Source organism: Myripristis murdjan, chromosome 3 (assembly GCF_902150065.1).
Source record: "Myripristis murdjan chromosome 3, fMyrMur1.1, whole genome shotgun sequence".
NCBI lineage: Eukaryota > Metazoa > Chordata > Actinopteri > Holocentriformes > Holocentridae > Myripristis > Myripristis murdjan.
This window is the reverse complement of record NC_043982.1, coordinates 15278967-15296372: the sequence shown is the minus strand read 5'-3', so window position 1 is coordinate 15296372 and position 17406 is coordinate 15278967. Positions and strand designations below refer to the sequence as shown.

Genomic DNA, 17406 nt, shown 5'->3' with positions numbered 1-17406 from the left:
CTACTCCAGAATATGCACCTTGCATTTTTCCACACTGTGCTGTGTGCTTTCAAACATTTTCCTGGACTCCTAGTTAAACAGCCTCAACTTTAGCCACATTACAATGTGCATCACCACTGCCTGGAAAGACAGTTTTCCCAGTGAGTAAGTTTAAATACACTTTTGGTTCAGAATAGGAATGCTAAATGGTGGCCGTTTGACCGGTTGTTGACCGAATAATCTTGTCGGTTAATTTTAAGGCCCAACGTGTTGTCGCCGACACAAATACGCATGTCATATTGCAAATACGATAACTTCAGTAAAGTTTGCTCTATTGGAAAAATTCCAACTGTTCCTGAAAGCTAAGAAGTTGCTCATGAACCCACATACAGTTTAATACGGTTAACATGGCGACGAGACGCTCTGTCGGGCTTGGATTACGTCATCACGCTCAGAGCTCAGCTCGGTAGAGACAGATCGGAGAAGCGAGCCAAGCTTATGGTGATCACGTAGGTGAGCTTATGGTGATCACAGTTTTGAACAAAGTATGTCATGCAAGTCTGCAAGAGTCATAAAACCACCAAGCAGACTCATCGAGGAGCCTGGAGACAATATTTTTCACGAGGAGAGAGAGATTTCTTGGTACAGAACGGACACGGTCGCGTTCTTGACTGTCTGTAAACTTTACAGACAGTCAAATAATATTCTCGGTTAACTGAAATAAACCGATTAATGTGGCCCGGTGGTCAACCAAGAAAATTTTCCATTTTCGCCATCCCTAGTTCAGAAGAGGCTGATAATCCACTTCTTCAAGCACAAGCAGAGTAATGGTCAGTTTTCTCTTGTCTGTTTTTATTTTCAACAACACTATCATCTTTAGCTTGACTGAATCCAAGTATATAGCAATGATAATGATAAAACTTTCCTTGCTCTCGAGCAAAAAAACAAACTATCAATTCACCCTTTGCAAGTTCAATCAAAATTGCTGTTTTAGATGCATGATGTGCCAAAGACATGGAAAGACAACACCTATCGATTTAAACAAAACAAGAATTAAAGTGACAATGATGAAAGGATGAAACTTATTTTCAGAGTGGTATTAACACTCGATTAGATTTCTTTTTATATTTTAGAGTACTAACTATAAAGTTAATGTTAACATGACTTTCTACCTAGCACTGTCAGTTACTGAAAATTACTTTATAACAAAAATGTGCATGCTGAAAAATATGAGTGGCTGGTAAAATGTAAACATCCACCAGACACTGAGGTAAGTACCCAAAGGTTTTCCCACCCTGGTTGACACTGGCAAGAGCCAGAGGAAAAAAACGACACATGAAAGAAAGAATAAGTGTGTCTATCTCCATCTAAGCACAGGTAAGTGATGTGAGATTCATATGTAACTTCAAAGAAAGGTCTTTGTCTCTAGACAGCTGATCTTGATTTGGCCAACTGCACTCCTGCACAATCACATTTTGTAGTTATGACACGTGACATTCTACAAATACCAAATCAATCTAGGCTGATAAGTTGACAGGTGTGTGCTTGTGTGAGATGATCTGTGAGATGTGAGAGTCAATGAGAGCTGAAAGACATGAATATGATTTGTATTTGCACTACCCGCTGTCACAATCAACAGCGGCTGGATTGGTTTTGGGGTGGGGTGGGGTGGGGGGTGGGGGGCTGTTGGATAGACGAACAAAACCAAACTGTGTATGGAGACAGAGCTAGTTCTATGTTATCTTATCCCCCCCACCCTGGACCAGGGCCTAGCAGCTCTAAAATTAGCTGTCACATCTAAACACAGACTTTGGTGTAGCAGCTACACTTTGATGGGAACTTGGCTCACAGCTGATGCACAGAAAAGCACATTCTAGCCCATCTCCAAACACAGAGATGAAGCCAAGACAGTATGTGGACCCAAACAAGACTACGAGACACACTGTCCTTCATCATCAACATTTGCAGATTTATACTTTACGTATTTGGCTGATGCTTTCGTCTAGAGTAACAATGAAAGAAACTATAGAATAAGATTAATTTCCTTATTTCCATTGCCAACATTATGGATCTAGAAAAGGAATGCCTTCATAAGATTCACGTGAAGAGTAATTATATGAGAGAAGCATTATAGTAAGAAATGATAGATAGATATATGGGGGTAGAAGGTATTCTTAACATAATGTGACTACAGAGAAAGGAATTCAGGGGGGACATAGTGACAAGAGGTAATTTTTTAAAAGCCAGGTTTTCAGCCTTCAGTGGGACAGGCAGATGGTAAGAATAAGCTGCAATTCATGTAGCACCAACATCAGATGTAATAGTGAATCTACATTACATAAACATTAAGTATAGGTACCTACTGTGTGCGTGTGTGTTAGAGCTGAACGGTATAGTAGAAAAAAATTATTTTCTTGCAATTAATTTTACAGATACTGCAATTGCAATATGATTCATGTTTTTAGAAGAAATACAAATTTTAGCATTACAATGTTCATTTTCACTGGAAAAGCAATTGATGGTGCATTTTTAGCTGGAGTCTATACCAAATAAACATGTTGCAAATTACAGCTTCTGTGACTTGGATATTGCACTTGGCCATATTGCGATTACAATAATATTTTGATTAACTGTTTAGCTCTTGTGTGTGTGTGTGTGTGTGTGTGTGTGTGTGTGTGTGTGTGTGTGTGTGTTGTGTAGTATGTACTTGTGAGTCTAAAGCTGATGTAGAGCAGAGCCTGACAAATAGCTTTGGCCTCCCAATGACAATGGGAAAATGGGAAAACAAATTCACAGACTCAAGCAAAGTAACATCTCATGCTCACTGCAAGGTGTGTGTGTGTGTGTGTGTGTCTGTATGTGTGTGCACATCCATAATTGTTCAACAAGCCAAATTATGTCACTATATTTAAAAAAGCTAAAATGTTAAAAATACCTCCCTTATTATTATTGCTACTACTGTTAATACTGAAAAATAATAATAGCGCTATATAAAAAGAGTTTGCTTTTTAAGTGGTATTTATCAAACAACATTAAATGTTAAACACCCATAAACAAAGACCTTTACAATTACAGCCATCAAACAGTTAGCAACTGGAAAGTATTTCCACTGAACTACTGTGTGCTAGTAAGAAAGAAATAAAATTGGACAAGAAAAAAATCAAAAAGAATCCTCTAATTTATCAGGGTTGTAGTTTATGAAGCAAAGCTCCTGCACATGAGATGGTAGAAATCTGGAGTGATGAGAAAATATGACAGCCCTACTGTAGTGAACAGATGCTCAGAGGACGAAGATCTCAGTCTCAGTCAAACCAGCTCCCCAACGCAAACTCTGTCAGCACACTCTCTTACCAATACACCAATGCTAAATTAAGTATCAAAACATTGAGACTTTTCACAAAAGCAGACAAAAATCGTACAAGCAACTATCTTCCCTTCTCTACCGTGGCTAACATGTATGTGACAGACGATAACATTCACACACTGCCTGTAAAACACAAACAAACCCCACCCCCTTTCTCACACTACTACATCATCCAAATATTAAAAAAAACAAAAAAAAAAACAAAAACAAAAAAAAACTGTAAGAAGTTTGTCTAAGTCTGTTTACAGATCTAGGATTCATATTTGGGAACATCCTTAGTTGCTCATCCCCAGAATAGAACATTTCTGCTTATGTCAACTTTCTTTTTTATCTTTTCACTTAAAGTTGTTGTCACCCCTCAACAGCAAATTCCCAACCCCAAACAGAGACAGAGCGAGACAGCCAAAGACAGAGAATTGAGTCAATTCTGAAAATTGTTGTGCGCAGAAGCTGCTGCCATGCTCCGCTATTTATCCTTTTCACTCTCACGCCTACACGTTGCTTCTCCTCGTTCAAAGAGCTAACTGGTCTGAACCTCCATCACACTGAGCACATTGGCCTCCCACTCCTTCCCCACTAACAATGGCAGACTGCCAGGTGGGAGTGTGTGTGTGTGTGTGGCTGAGCTGCACTGTACCCAACACAAGGACATGGAATTAGGGAATACTTACAACCATTACGCAACTTGTCGACCTTGAGAAATTCGACAGTTCTATCATTCCTGAAATGAACTCTAACCGCCTGTCTCATCGTTTGGCATGAAGAAGTAGAACCCCTGGGTAGGTGGGCAGTAAGGCACAGTACCGCACTCCCATTCTGCCCATGTCCCTGGAACTGCACGACCTGCAGCAAAACTCACATTCCTCTGCCTAAGATGTGTGCACCCCACCATTATGCTTGCTAATGGCGAGTTTCTCGTCTCTCTGTGCCACAGAGCCATGCCTGTTCACTGCAAACAGACTCCTTCTATAAGCCATTAGTATGCGGCCTGCCTGAGGGGGAGGAGGAGGAGGAGCAGAGGGGAGGAAGAAGGGAAGGTTGGGAGAACAAAGCCTCTATAGTAGTCTCTCCAGCCGGGCCAGGCCGAGCCGCACTAGCGGGGGCGAGTTATGTAATGTGACTGGCAGGACCCACTTCCCTGTTCACAAAGCTGCCGCACACACTAATCCCCACAGAAGAACAAACCCTGTTTTGGAGAAAAGGGAGAGATAGAGTGGAAGCAGAGCGAAAGAGAGAGAGAAACAGACAGACGGATATATTCTGGTAACGAGAAGAGAACGAGTGGATGAAGTGTGTTTACAAGAAACTGAGCCTTCCATCTGCACCACATCCAACACACACACCTCCCCTCTTAGCTCGTCTGAAAATGATATCAGCTCTGCTGCTGGCTGGATGCAGGAAAAAGAGAGGGCAGGAGGCAGGAGGAGACAGAGAGAAATGGATAGAGCATGAGCTTCATGAGGCTTGGAGGGAGTGGGACTAGGACAGAGGAAGGAGAGCTCGCTGGGTACACTAGCCTTCTTCTGATAACCATGGGGGCTAGGTGGAGGATTTAAAGTGGTTAAAAATAAAAGTCTGATTCTGATTTACTGAGCTGCTTGCCTGGAAACCATGTGACTGGCACCACATGAGGAGAGGGAGGAGGAGAGTGGCAGGAGAGTGTATGGGGGGGTGGATGGACACACGCATGCACATGCTGAGCATGTATACCACTCTTGGCGGCATAATAAGCTTTGTGATCAATTTCTGACAGTAAGCAGATATAGGCAGCTAGGAGAGGTAAACAGTAGCAGCTTTTGTTAGCACTGCCACAGGCTCAAAGACACAGGAGAGGAGAGTGGGAGGGGAGAGAGAGAATGCCATGGTGCTGGTGGCTAGAAATTTTATGCAGGGAGGAGAGAGGGATGAGCCAGTGTTGCAGCTGTTGAAGTCAGGCGTAGGCAGGCCAGTCACTGATCACTAGGCCACACTTCTCATTAATCCTTGTTCAGAATGATTTTGTGATTCCTGACAGCAGTTAGATGATGGAAAGCCAGATTTATTATTTTCACATTACTCTTGCTACGTCATGAGTCTGCATTAGACAGTAGGACTCTCAGCATGATTCAGCATATTCCTAACAATTTTCTGTCTGTGTATTAGGAGGTGATCATGATATTTCAGTACGTCTCCTGTATTTAATGATTTGCTTTATGTCCCTCAATGTGTAACATACTTTTGTGACAATTGAAATATATGAGGGTGCAACACTGAAGTAAAAGGCTTTCATTTCTATCTTAACACATCACAGTGCAAAACTGGCAAACCCTTTCAACTCCCTTCACCTAGACAGCATGTTTTGTTGACAGAATTTTGAAACAAGTTGTTGCTTGGAAGCAACACTTGACTAACTGTAATTGTAACCTTTCCTATATGACTGCAAAAATATTTTTTATTTATTTTTTTTTTAATGTATTTTAGGCATTAATTTACTCCCCTTGAAACAAACAAAAAATGCTTAAAAAACAAAAACATGATTAAATTTATTTAAATCTAAAGTTGAACATGATCTTGAGTCAAAAGGAACAACATACTAGAGAGAACTGTGTGTGTGAGAGAGAGAGAGAGGGAAATGGAGGGTCTTTGTTGGACACATGCTGGTTCTGCATTACAGAAGCTGTGACCCACTTTCCACAGTGTCTCACACACACACACACACACACACACACACACACACACACACACACACACACACACACACAAAGCCTCTGACAAAGGGACAGGAAGGCAGAGCCTAGGCATGCACTAAGCCCTGTTCTTAATGCATGCATTCCAGTGGAGAGAGCTCAATGCTGCGGTGCTTTTAGCCTGTTGGTACAAGCAACTGTTGGTACCTGCACACACACAGTCTCTTGCATGGCCGGATAGAGAGCTGAGCCTAGCAGTCATAGTATGTACACACATTCTAATACTAACTAAACTGGTCAAAACACCATTTGTTGACCATTTGTTGGTTAAACAAATAATTTGAGCGGCCTAATGATGTTAAAGTAAAACAGTTTTTCATCATTATCTAGTTTCTATCCTGTATTGTTATTGGGTTACTGGAATATAACACAAGAACACATAAAGACATGTACCCCCCACCTCCCGCACGTGCACACACACACTCTCTCTCACGCACTCTCTCTCTGTGTCTCTCTCTCTCACTCTCACACTCACACACACACACACACACACACACACACACACACACACACACACACACACACACAGATGCCACCATGATAACAATGTCCCACATACCATGTAGGTGAGACATAAAAAGACAAAAAGCTAGCCACAAAACACATTTTTAAGATGTTATGTTTACATGACATAGGTCTGAAGAGGCCGAAATGTCATTCTGAGTGACATGTACTGTATGGACAAAAGTTTTGGGCCACCTACACATTACACCTACAGGAGCTTTTGTGATATCCCATTCTGAATACATAAGTGTTAATATGGAATTGGTCTCCCCTTTGAAACTATAACAGCTTCCACTCTTGTGGGAAGTCTTTCTCCAAGATTCTGGAGTGTGTCTGTGGAAATTTTTTCTCATTCATTAAGAGGAGCATTTGTGAGATAAGACACTGATTGTTGTTGTGCGAGAGGGCCTGGCTTGCAATCTCCATTTAGTTCGTCCCACAGAGGTTTGATGGGGTTGAGATCAGGGCTCTGTGTGGGCCATTCAAATTCTTCCACACCAAGTTTTATGGAGCTTGCTTTGTGCACGGGGGCACATACATGCTGGAGTATGTGCCTTCCCAAAACTGTTCCCACAAAGTTGGATACATAGAATTGTCCGAAATGTCTTAATGCTGAAGCATTTAGATTTCCCCTCACTGGAACTAAGGGGCCGAGGCAAGCCCCCCCAAAAAAACCCCAAGCATTATCCCTTCTCCACCAAACTTTATAGTTGGCACAGTGGAGTCAGGCAGGGAACATTCTCCTGGCAGTCGTCAAACCCAGACTTGTCCATCAGACTGCCAGAGAGAGAAGCATGATTCGTCATCCCACAGAACATGTTTCCACTGCTCCTGAGTCCAGTGGCGGCGTGCTTTAGACCGCGCTGTCCGACACTCGGCATTGTGCTCGGTAATGTAATGCTTGCATGCGGCTGCTTGGCCATGGAAAACCATGCCATGAAACTCCCGGAGCAGTTTTTGTGCTAATGTTAATGTCAGAAGAGGTTTGGAGCTCTGCAGTTATTGAGTCAGTGGAGCGTTGGCTACTTTTACGCACTATGCATCTCAGCACTCGGTGACCCCGCTGTGTAACTTTACATGGTCTGCCAATTGGAGGCTGAGATACTGTGGTTCCTAAACACTTATACTTTGCAATGACACCACTTACAGTTGATCATGGAATATCAAGGGGAGAAGAAATTTCACAAATTGACTTGTTGCAACAGTGGCATCCTATTACACTACTATTACAGTACTATGCTTGAATTCAATGAGCTCTTTAGAACCAATTCTATCACAAATGTTGGTAAAGACAGACTACACAGCTAAGAGTTTGATTTATACACCTATGACAATGGGATGGAATTAAACACCTGAATTCAATGATTAAGAGGTGTGTCCCAATACTTTTGTCCATATAGTGTATATTTTTATAAAGATGTTATTCATCAACGTACCGATTCCATGGCTGTGGGAGAATATCAGAGGGCTAAAATCCAACTATAAAAAACACCTGCTGCTGCTGCCGTAGAATCCACAGAATCCTGAAAAACAAGATGAAAACCGAACCAAGAATTAATTACCAAGACAGTACTAACAGTTTCACATTCCTTACAACAGACAGGGAGTGGGATGGACAGAATATCATGTTTCCCCTCACAAGATCAGTTCCCCAAGCCTCTGGTAAGGTGAGAGAGTCATATGGAGGACAGGACACATGGGACCCAGACACAGTGTAACACTTTTGGTTCCTAAGAGGAGCCCCTCACTCTAACACTGACCTCTCAGACCGCAGCTTTAGGCCATCCTCATTGTTCAAGACCTAATCTTTACCCATCACTACCCCAGCTCGGTCAGTATAATCAGTCCCCAACCTTATGTTCTGGACCTATACTCCTCTCACCCAATCAGCCTGAATGATCTAACCCTCCCTGTGACAGAGCCCTAGCTTTAGCCCAAGACCTGTTTTCCTGAAGGTACTGTACCATCTCTGGCCCACTATACAGCCTAGAACATGTCTCCGCAGCCATCACACTGCAATGTATTCTAGAGGTTTTATTCTGGGAATTTCACCATTACCGGAGGACAGTAGCTGAATGATGGTGTTGGTACATTTGGTTGGTTTGTGGATTTGTAGGACATGCACCAATCCATTTGTAACCTGCACCTGAGTCTCGAGACTCAAAATTTTTAAAACTATTCACAACTGTATGCACTCAAAAAACAAAAAAACAAGATATGCATGCATATCTATGACTATTATTGGATGGTCCATCTCTGGCTTCTCTTGTGAGCTTTTCCCATGTTTAAACATTTTTCAGTTTCTAGGTTTGTTGTTCTAATAGCATTGTTTATGGATAAGGTTAGCTAACATTTAACCATGGCAGGCAAGCTAGTCAGGTAGCCCATCTGAGAACAAATTACACCAAAGCATCATGCTAGTTACTGATCATACATCAGCTATATATTTACAAAGTAAAGTCACCAAATTAAGCCCAGCATTCATTTACCTTGGCTTGTGTGTATGTGCTCGTGTGACAATGGCAGAGTGAAGATGAGAAGAAATGTGAAACAAAAATATGTTGTATGTGTGAGAGATAAACAGAGTTCTTTACATAAATTCATCGTTTGCACTATTTTTGTGCCCTTGTGCTTTCCTGCTCTCATACACATATATGATTCTATATATTGTATATTATAAAATGGCTTAAAATATCAATATATTGCCAAGCACCACTTCTCGTCCACCAAGTGACATTGATTTCCAAGCAACCATTGCAAACGCAACCTACCATAACCGAGCTCACTATCCCTAGCCATGTTCCTAAACCCCTCCCTGCATTGAGGACAGGGGTTTATCAGGATTTGGGAGGCAGTCAGGGGGCTGCAGTGCCTGACAGAGGCCCTGTGTTGGGCCAGACTGGTGACATTCCAGTGTTGCTGTCAAACAGGCCGGATCTCACATTTGAACCATGAATCAGGTTTAAAGTTACAACACTATTTACAAGACAAAGCCTTAGAACCAACTAGGAATTGTATTGTATCTCTAATTATATCTTACCATAATGTGAACATTTTAAATTTACTTGTGAAAGTAGTGCTGGGCGGTATGACCAAAAATGTATATCACGGTATTTTTCAAAATTATAACAGTTTCACGGTATATCATGGTATTTTCTTTTTTTCATGCACGACTGGGTGTTAACCACATTTTCTAATTATTTAGAGAAGAATTACTACAGTAAATTAACTTAGAATGACCTATTTTACTGTCATGAGGAATGAATATTGTTGTCCATCCTAGTATTAATACAGGTTTACATGGCAACACAAAATGATACAAAGAGGTGGCACTCATGATTCTAATGAAGTGAAGGAATCAGAATGCATGACAGTTGCAGTCAAATACACAACCTTTTTATTATGCAAATTTAAGGCCACTTGCATTAATATGCAGACTGGATTGACTGATTTAATAATATGTTAAATTATTATTATTATTTTAAAAATGTGAATTACTTATCAAATAGACCTAACAATTCAGCTACCAATGAATGAGCAGTAGTATGCATGTGATAACATAAGCTGAAGTGATACCTCTTCTCTGAATAGACAAGCTAAGCCAGTGTGCTGCTGTTAGCCAGAGAAAATAGAGCGGAGTGGCAACTCTTCGCTTTGATACACAATCTATGTCAGTGCGCTGCAGTAGCCTGGAAAGTTTCTTTGCTTTTGCCCGACGGATTTTTTGAAGCCGAAGAACTTCCAAACAGCCGACACAGCTCCTCTTTTTGGTAAAAGTTCTTCAGCTTCATTTTCTGAGTCCCCACTGCTTAGTGAGTGCAACTGCAAAAAACAGTTCCCCCTCCATCCCGCGAAACTACGTTCCGCGTGCTGTTCTCAACATTATGCGCGCCACACACACACACACACACACACACACACACACACACACACACACAGGTATTGGGGTATCTGAAAAATTCATATCATAAAAAAAAAATAACACCGGTATTCGGTATGAACCGGTATACCGCCCAGCACTATGTGAAAGTGTAACTGGAAAAGAGGTGGAGCGTATGTTTCAGGTACCACAGGCCCAAGAAAACAGGCTGACAGGACAGGGAGGGTGCCAGGTGGGTAGACAGGGCAGGAATAAGGCCAGACCTTACTGGGATGGCATCACAGTTTTGGTAAGGGGGATGATGATGATGGGCATTTGAGTGTTTGTAGTGAAACCTGTGGGGCTTTCCCAATGACACAGATATTGCAATAACATTTATTCAAGGCAGTCATATCTTGCTTGAATAAATAGATAAATACAGTAAATTCCACCTGTAATGAACACCTGGTGTCATATACATGCCACTGTGGACATGTACTAGGACCCAAGACAGTGCCAAAAATGCCACTTGGAACTGGTTATTGTAAAACTGTGGTGCCAGCCTTCTGATGGTCTGAGATGTTGGCACCTTTCATCCTTCTTTGTCAGTAGGCTATCTCTGCCCCAACAAATTCAGGCTTTAAAAATGTCAGTGGCAATAAAAAAAAAAAATACCACACAAAAATCCCTATCTCTAATGCCTGTTAGTGTCAACTGAGAAGTAGATGACATTTAAATTCATTTTAGTCCAGTTGTTGCTGGAAAAAAATTGAAATTACCTTTACTGGTCCAACAGGGTACTGGCTACTGGGCTAGTAATCTTGGCCCTATTTACAGTTACACTAACAGCTAGCAAGCAATACGTCAGCTAATGTTACATTATGCAAGCCTCGATTATCAACAGACACCGCCAATACTGCAGCATGACCTTTTGGACAAACCAGGTTCCCACTAAGGAATGCTCTTGATGAGGTATCAACATGACAGAGCACTTCCAGACAAATGGATACAGCCATCATCCCCTCAATGAGGCATACTTCAAAATGTCAGCAAAAGAGTGAACTCTACATGCACATATTTGGTGGCCTACTATAAAACAGCTGAACATTATGTGTCTTGCGTCCCTGACATATTAACTAAAGAACCATTAACTAATAACCATCGAGCCAAAGAACTCATTATCCTCACAGTGCACTGAGCCATTCTGGAGTTAAACAACAAGCGCACCCAAACGTGCAGTTAAGTTTCATTTTCAACCCAGTCCTCGGGAAGATGTGCGACTTGAGCTTGGAGGTAACATCTTTTTTTTTTTTTTTTTGCAAACTGTGTACAAGTTACACAATTCAAATGGATTGGAGGCAGTAGTTTTTTCAAAATTTTTCAACACTGCTGGGACTGAACTGAAAGGTAAGCTAATAGATCCATTGTGTTTTTGAATCAGCCTCTTTCACTGAATCAAACCTGTTCAGTGAACGAGGGAATGAGGGGTTGTTACATTGAGACTCAAGCTTCAGTGTCTGTGTTTAAGTTCAGTTACTTCCTCATTGAATGACTTAGTGTTTGGGAGTAACACAACATGCGTCCTCATGGAGTACCACTGGGGGTGGGAGATTCGTTGATTTGTCGTATTGAAATATCAACTACAGAAATTGCGAGGTGGGATCAGCTAGTATGTCATGCATGATGATGTGACATTGTTTTTAGATAAAGTTTTAACATTTGGGATTTAATTTGTTTAATTTTCAGATAAATTTTAAACACATACATGAATAATGTGTTAAAACCTGCTCTGTATGAATCAAACAACCAATGATGTCAAAGAAGTGCCACTAACACAGGTCAATCATGTCTTGTGCACACGCTTGTGCACTGCTGCTGTGGACACTTGCTTCCTCTCCCAAACAAAATTTAGCTTAGTCTACCATGGCTACTGAATGGCAGATAAGAGTGGCTGGCTCAACAGTCCCTACTCCCCAACTGCATCGGCACCAAAGCCACATGCACAAGCGGGTTGTTTTCTCAGCTGTTTTGAGTTCAAATTTTCAATGAAAGTCCAACAGAGTTACCAAGCTTTAGTGGTAAGCCGTGTCAAACAGGAATATACTGAAGAAGCCAGTTCCACCCAGCACAATATGTTTACATGGCTCGAGTAGTTGTGCACTGAGGGGCATTGACAGGTTCCTTAGTAACGGCTTCTTCTTAACTAATTAGCTTTGACTCAGCAACACCAGGAAAGTGGGAATGTAACACATGCAAAAAACATGGACAAAAACTGCTGACAAGTCCAATCAGCCACAAAAAACATTAAATCCTTAGATACCAATCAGCAGCATGTCACTGCTTTCAGTTGAGCTAACTGGAAAGACATATTTGCACACACGCCCACATCTATTCATTTTGATCTATCTGATATCTGTGTGCAAAGCAAACAAAATAGACTCCTCCTCAGAGATGATCTTCATTTAACCCAAGCATGACAAAAGTGTGGCATTCAAATTTTGTGGAAACAAAGGCCAGTCATGAATGACATATAAACAGTGCTTTCTTGTTTCAACATCACCACTAGGGCTGGGTATCGCCACTGACCTCCCGATTCGATACGATTCCGATACACTAGGTTCCAAGTCGATACAATTTCCTGACAAAGAACTGACCATTAAACAAATAGTTATACAACATCATGTACTTTTTACTGGAATAGTAGTGCAAACAGTTTTTGGGTCAGTACATCTGGCTCATGGTGCATGCAATGCACATTTTTAACCTGGTTAACACCTATTACCAGTGTGTAAACAACTCAAATCACCAGCAGCCAATGAATGTAAACAATAATAATAAAAAATGTAAACAGACACTAGACCCAGACCAGATCAGATCAGACTAGACCCAGACCCAGATCAGACCAGACCAGGGGTCCGTTTCACGAAGCAGGTTCAACAAACTGAGTCGATCTACTCTGAGATAGGAAACTCTGGGTTTCTGATTTGACCAGTCACCATGGCAACGGGGAAGCGTCAGGCTGCGTTTTTCACCCCAGTTGAATTGGAAATCTTAATGGATTCATACAGCGAGTTTGAACATGTTTTTTAAACACCGCAACACCGCTGCAGCGGCAAAGGAGAGGGAGACGGCGTGAGAGAACATTGCTGCTCGGGTCAGTGCGTAAGTTTAAATGTAGTCCATTGCAATCACAATAATATTATAGGGGAAAACTGCTTGAATGGTAGCCTATTAATTTATTTCATTCAGGTGCAATCCCGCGGGGGAGAAGCGCACTTGGCAGCTAATGTAAGGACGGATTATGTAGATGATCGACTGTGACGTGAAACGGTAACGCTCAAAGAGATAACTGTGGAAATGCTAAAACATCTATGCGCGGTCTTATAACCATCTCCCGACTAATATTTAATTCTCTGTGCAGTAACACTGCACCTTCATCCACGGGATCGTTGTCGAAAGGACATGTCATGTTCTTGAAAAAAAAGTCGCCACCTAACTACTAATGGACTAATAATAAAGGCCTACCGACTGTTGTTTTATTATTATTATTTTAAATAAAAGACAGCAGAACTAATATGCCACGCCAAAACTCGCCGGCTGACAGAATGAATGAGGAAGTTAAATACCTTGTGTGGCTGAAAGAGGGCGGACACAGAGAGAAACTCAGAGTTTCCCTCATTTCAGGGTTATCAGACTCAGTTTTCACTAAACCTGCTTTGGGAAACGGACCCCAGGCCAGACTCTCTCTCTCTCATCTCTCTGAAGCGGATGGCCTGGATCTCGCGAGATCTGACTACGATAACGGTGTGCGAAGCACTAAACCACGTGAGACTAAAGAGGTTAACCAAACAAAAACACCGAACGGGTAAAATCTATTGCATTTTGTATCGATACAATATCGAAAATATCGATATTTTTAACCCACCCCTAATCACCACAACAACCTGTCTGCTATTTAATACTTAATGCACATGTTTGCAGGAAAGGTCTCTGTTACCTAACAGCTCGACAGCATGTTTTAAACTTAACTAGCCCCATCACAGTGTGGGAGGCGTTGCTGTATCCTGGGGAGGAACAGAGCAGGGTTTGTGAGTCGCAGAGGGTGGGGAGCTAGCACATGTGTGTGCATTCAAGGCAGCTCCCTTACAAGCTCTTCAAAGCATTGCTGAGAGTGAGAGCCGGGGAGACCAAGCCTGGTTTCAACACTGACCTTCAACAAGAATCACAGACTACCTTTGATGCTGACAAACTATAACTGCAGATATGGATAAAACCCTTCACTGGAACAGAGGGAATGACACTACACTAGAGTGACTTAACAATTTGGTTGCAGTAAAGCAGGACCTAACTATAGTTGTCTGCATTCACTAAACCATCAGGACAGCAGCATCATCAATGCATGTCAATAACAAGCTTAACCTAATTTAATTAGAGCCCACTGTGGCATTCATGCGTGTTCTTTTTCTAAAGTGCATGGTATTTGGCTTGTGAACAGAGATCGCACTAGGGAGATATTGGGAAAGGGAGAGGACTTTTCATTCTGAGGCTCTTTGCAGTGGATGTGGAATAGACAAACCAAAGACTGCAGACAGTATAACAAAGCTTTTGATGGGCAGAATCCAAAACAAATAAGAAACTGCAGGTCTGGCCTGGCTCTCATGTTGCTAGAGAACATGGTTAATGTTGGTCCTGTGGTGCATGTGTGTGAAAAGGAGAGCGAAAACAGGTCTATCTGCACCCCTGGGTATTGTGGGATTAAGGAGGAGACAGGGGCTCCAATGCTGGCCTCAGGGCAGAGGCATCTTTTATCCTGCCTCTCCTCTTGTCGTTTGGCATCTGATTACAGGAGGAGCTGCCATTTCCACAATCTGGCATCATAGCTGCCTCTATCTGAGAAATCTGGACCACGAGTCAGACCACCACACCACAAACCCCTGTGGCCCTCAAGGTTATAGTGCATCTGTCTGACCATTTGTGTGTCTAGCTGTCCTTCCTATCACAGAATCTATCAGAGCCACGTGAAGCGCGACCTGGAATAGCAGCACTGACCTCTGTCTGATTTCATAATGCATGCCACACAGACCACACACTTAATATCATGCAGGAACACTTGTTCATGCTCACACTGTCTGCTTTGCAGCATAGTAAATCATTTTTTACAAACTATATGGACTAGCTGAATTATGTAGAGTTCATATGCAGGACACAATAAGCTCTGGATTAGAAAGTTGGCACATAATCTCAGCAAGACAAAAATAACTCATCATGCTGCTGGGTTTGATGAAATGAAGCATGTTTACCCAAAGCAGCACTTGTGAGGGACAGTTACAACTGGTGAAACAATTTATCCACTACAAAAAGATGAACTATTAATGATGTTAAGGCCACATGATGTGTTAGACTGGAGTTACTTGACAGTCTTTTTTGTTTTAATGCCTAACAACCATGTCTTGCATGTCATGTGTTGGAGAGACAATGAGCACGTTTACATGCACACCTTATTCCTGTATTAACCGGAATATTCGCAATATTCCGGTTGCGCACGTGTCATGTAAACACGCACCGAACCCGATTAAGGTCATATTCCGGTTGGAGAGAATTCCGAATAAGCACCCTGGAATATTCCTGTTCCAACCGGAATATTGGGGCATGTAACCACCTTAGTCGGAAAACTCCCCGAACCGGAATATTCAGTCACGACTGCGCATGCTCGACTCACAAGGAATTCTGTGGCGTCTTTGTTGCTATGGTTACCTGCAAGCGGGGAAAACGGCAGGGCGAACAGCAACAAGAGCCAGGAGACTGCAGTCCGCCTTCAGCTAATGAAAGACTTAAATATCACGGAGTATATCGATGGGAGAAAACATAGAACTAGCGACAGAAGAAGAAGAAAAAGAAGACGACGACGAGGAAGAAGACTTCTTCGTCTGTTTTTCCGGCAGACCAGACGCCTATACGCGTACTGCTGCCCCCCGCGGCTGAGTGTCGCATTACGTCAGAGAGTGGAATACGCCGAAACACGGGGGCATGCCAAGTAACATGTAAACGGAATATTCCAGTTGCCGCGGCGCAGTAACCTTAGCCGGAATATTGAGCCGAACCGGAATATGGTGTGCATGTAAACGTACTCAATGAGGTTTTCTGCTAAGGTTGTTCCTAAAAGTCAGTTAAAATTTCAGTTAAAACATGAAATAATCAAACTTGTTATAAAAACTCCACTTGAAATCAAAACTGTCACGTGCTGTCAAACCATTGGTATGATGAAACAGGGAAGCCCACATCAATCAAAATTACAATTGCACTCAGAGATATGTTGCACCCAAACTGTTTGCATATTATGTAATGTAAGGGTGACAAAGGTACATGTCACACATGCGTGCGCTTTCCATGCAGCTTGTTATTTGGGAAATCTGTGCTGAGCTTTGGGAGAAAAGTTGACACAATCAGCTGTCAAATTAAATTGTATTCTATGACCTACAAAACGTCTTGCTGACACAGACAGTTACCAGGGTTACCATGGCATTTACAAGGGCAATTCTCCAGCGCTAGACAGAAGAAATATTGGGTCAGGCCGTGCATTTTTCCTTGGTCATGAGGTGGGTCAGTGCAAGTTAGCCCTCCATTTTACTGTCATGTCATCTTCAACACAGAATTTTTTGTTTGTTTAATGTTTGGCTTCCTGCTGGTATAAATCATCAGTGTAAAGTGTTTCAGAGGGGACAAAAAAAACTAAATTATTCAGATAAATTGCAGTTTGTACATTACAATGCAAGTGCTCTAAAGCCAAAAGGAGCCTGGGAGACAAACATTTACCTCATTATCTCCTATATTTTCTGCACTAAACTGCCAGTCTCCTACAGTTGTAGTAGGGTGGCACAATATATTCAGCATCAACACTGTTATGTGCGCATGTGCAGTAGTCAAATTGCAGAACATGCAACACAGTTTGTTGCTTGTGACAGAAGACGCTGTAT

The 17406-nt window shown here is 42.0% G+C and overlaps 1 protein-coding gene across 3 annotated transcripts in view; it reads right to left on the bottom strand.

The window, feature by feature from the left end:
• The window catches only part of ankrd11 (ankyrin repeat domain 11), a 137014-nt gene that overhangs the window by 87338 nt on the left and 32270 nt on the right, over positions 1-17406 (bottom strand). For all 3 annotated transcript variants that reach the window (XM_030080576.1, XM_030080594.1, XM_030080584.1), the window contains exon 2: positions 8010-8096. The gene's annotated coding sequence lies outside the window, so the exon portion shown is untranslated. The remainder of the gene's footprint in view (positions 1-8009; positions 8097-17406) is intronic.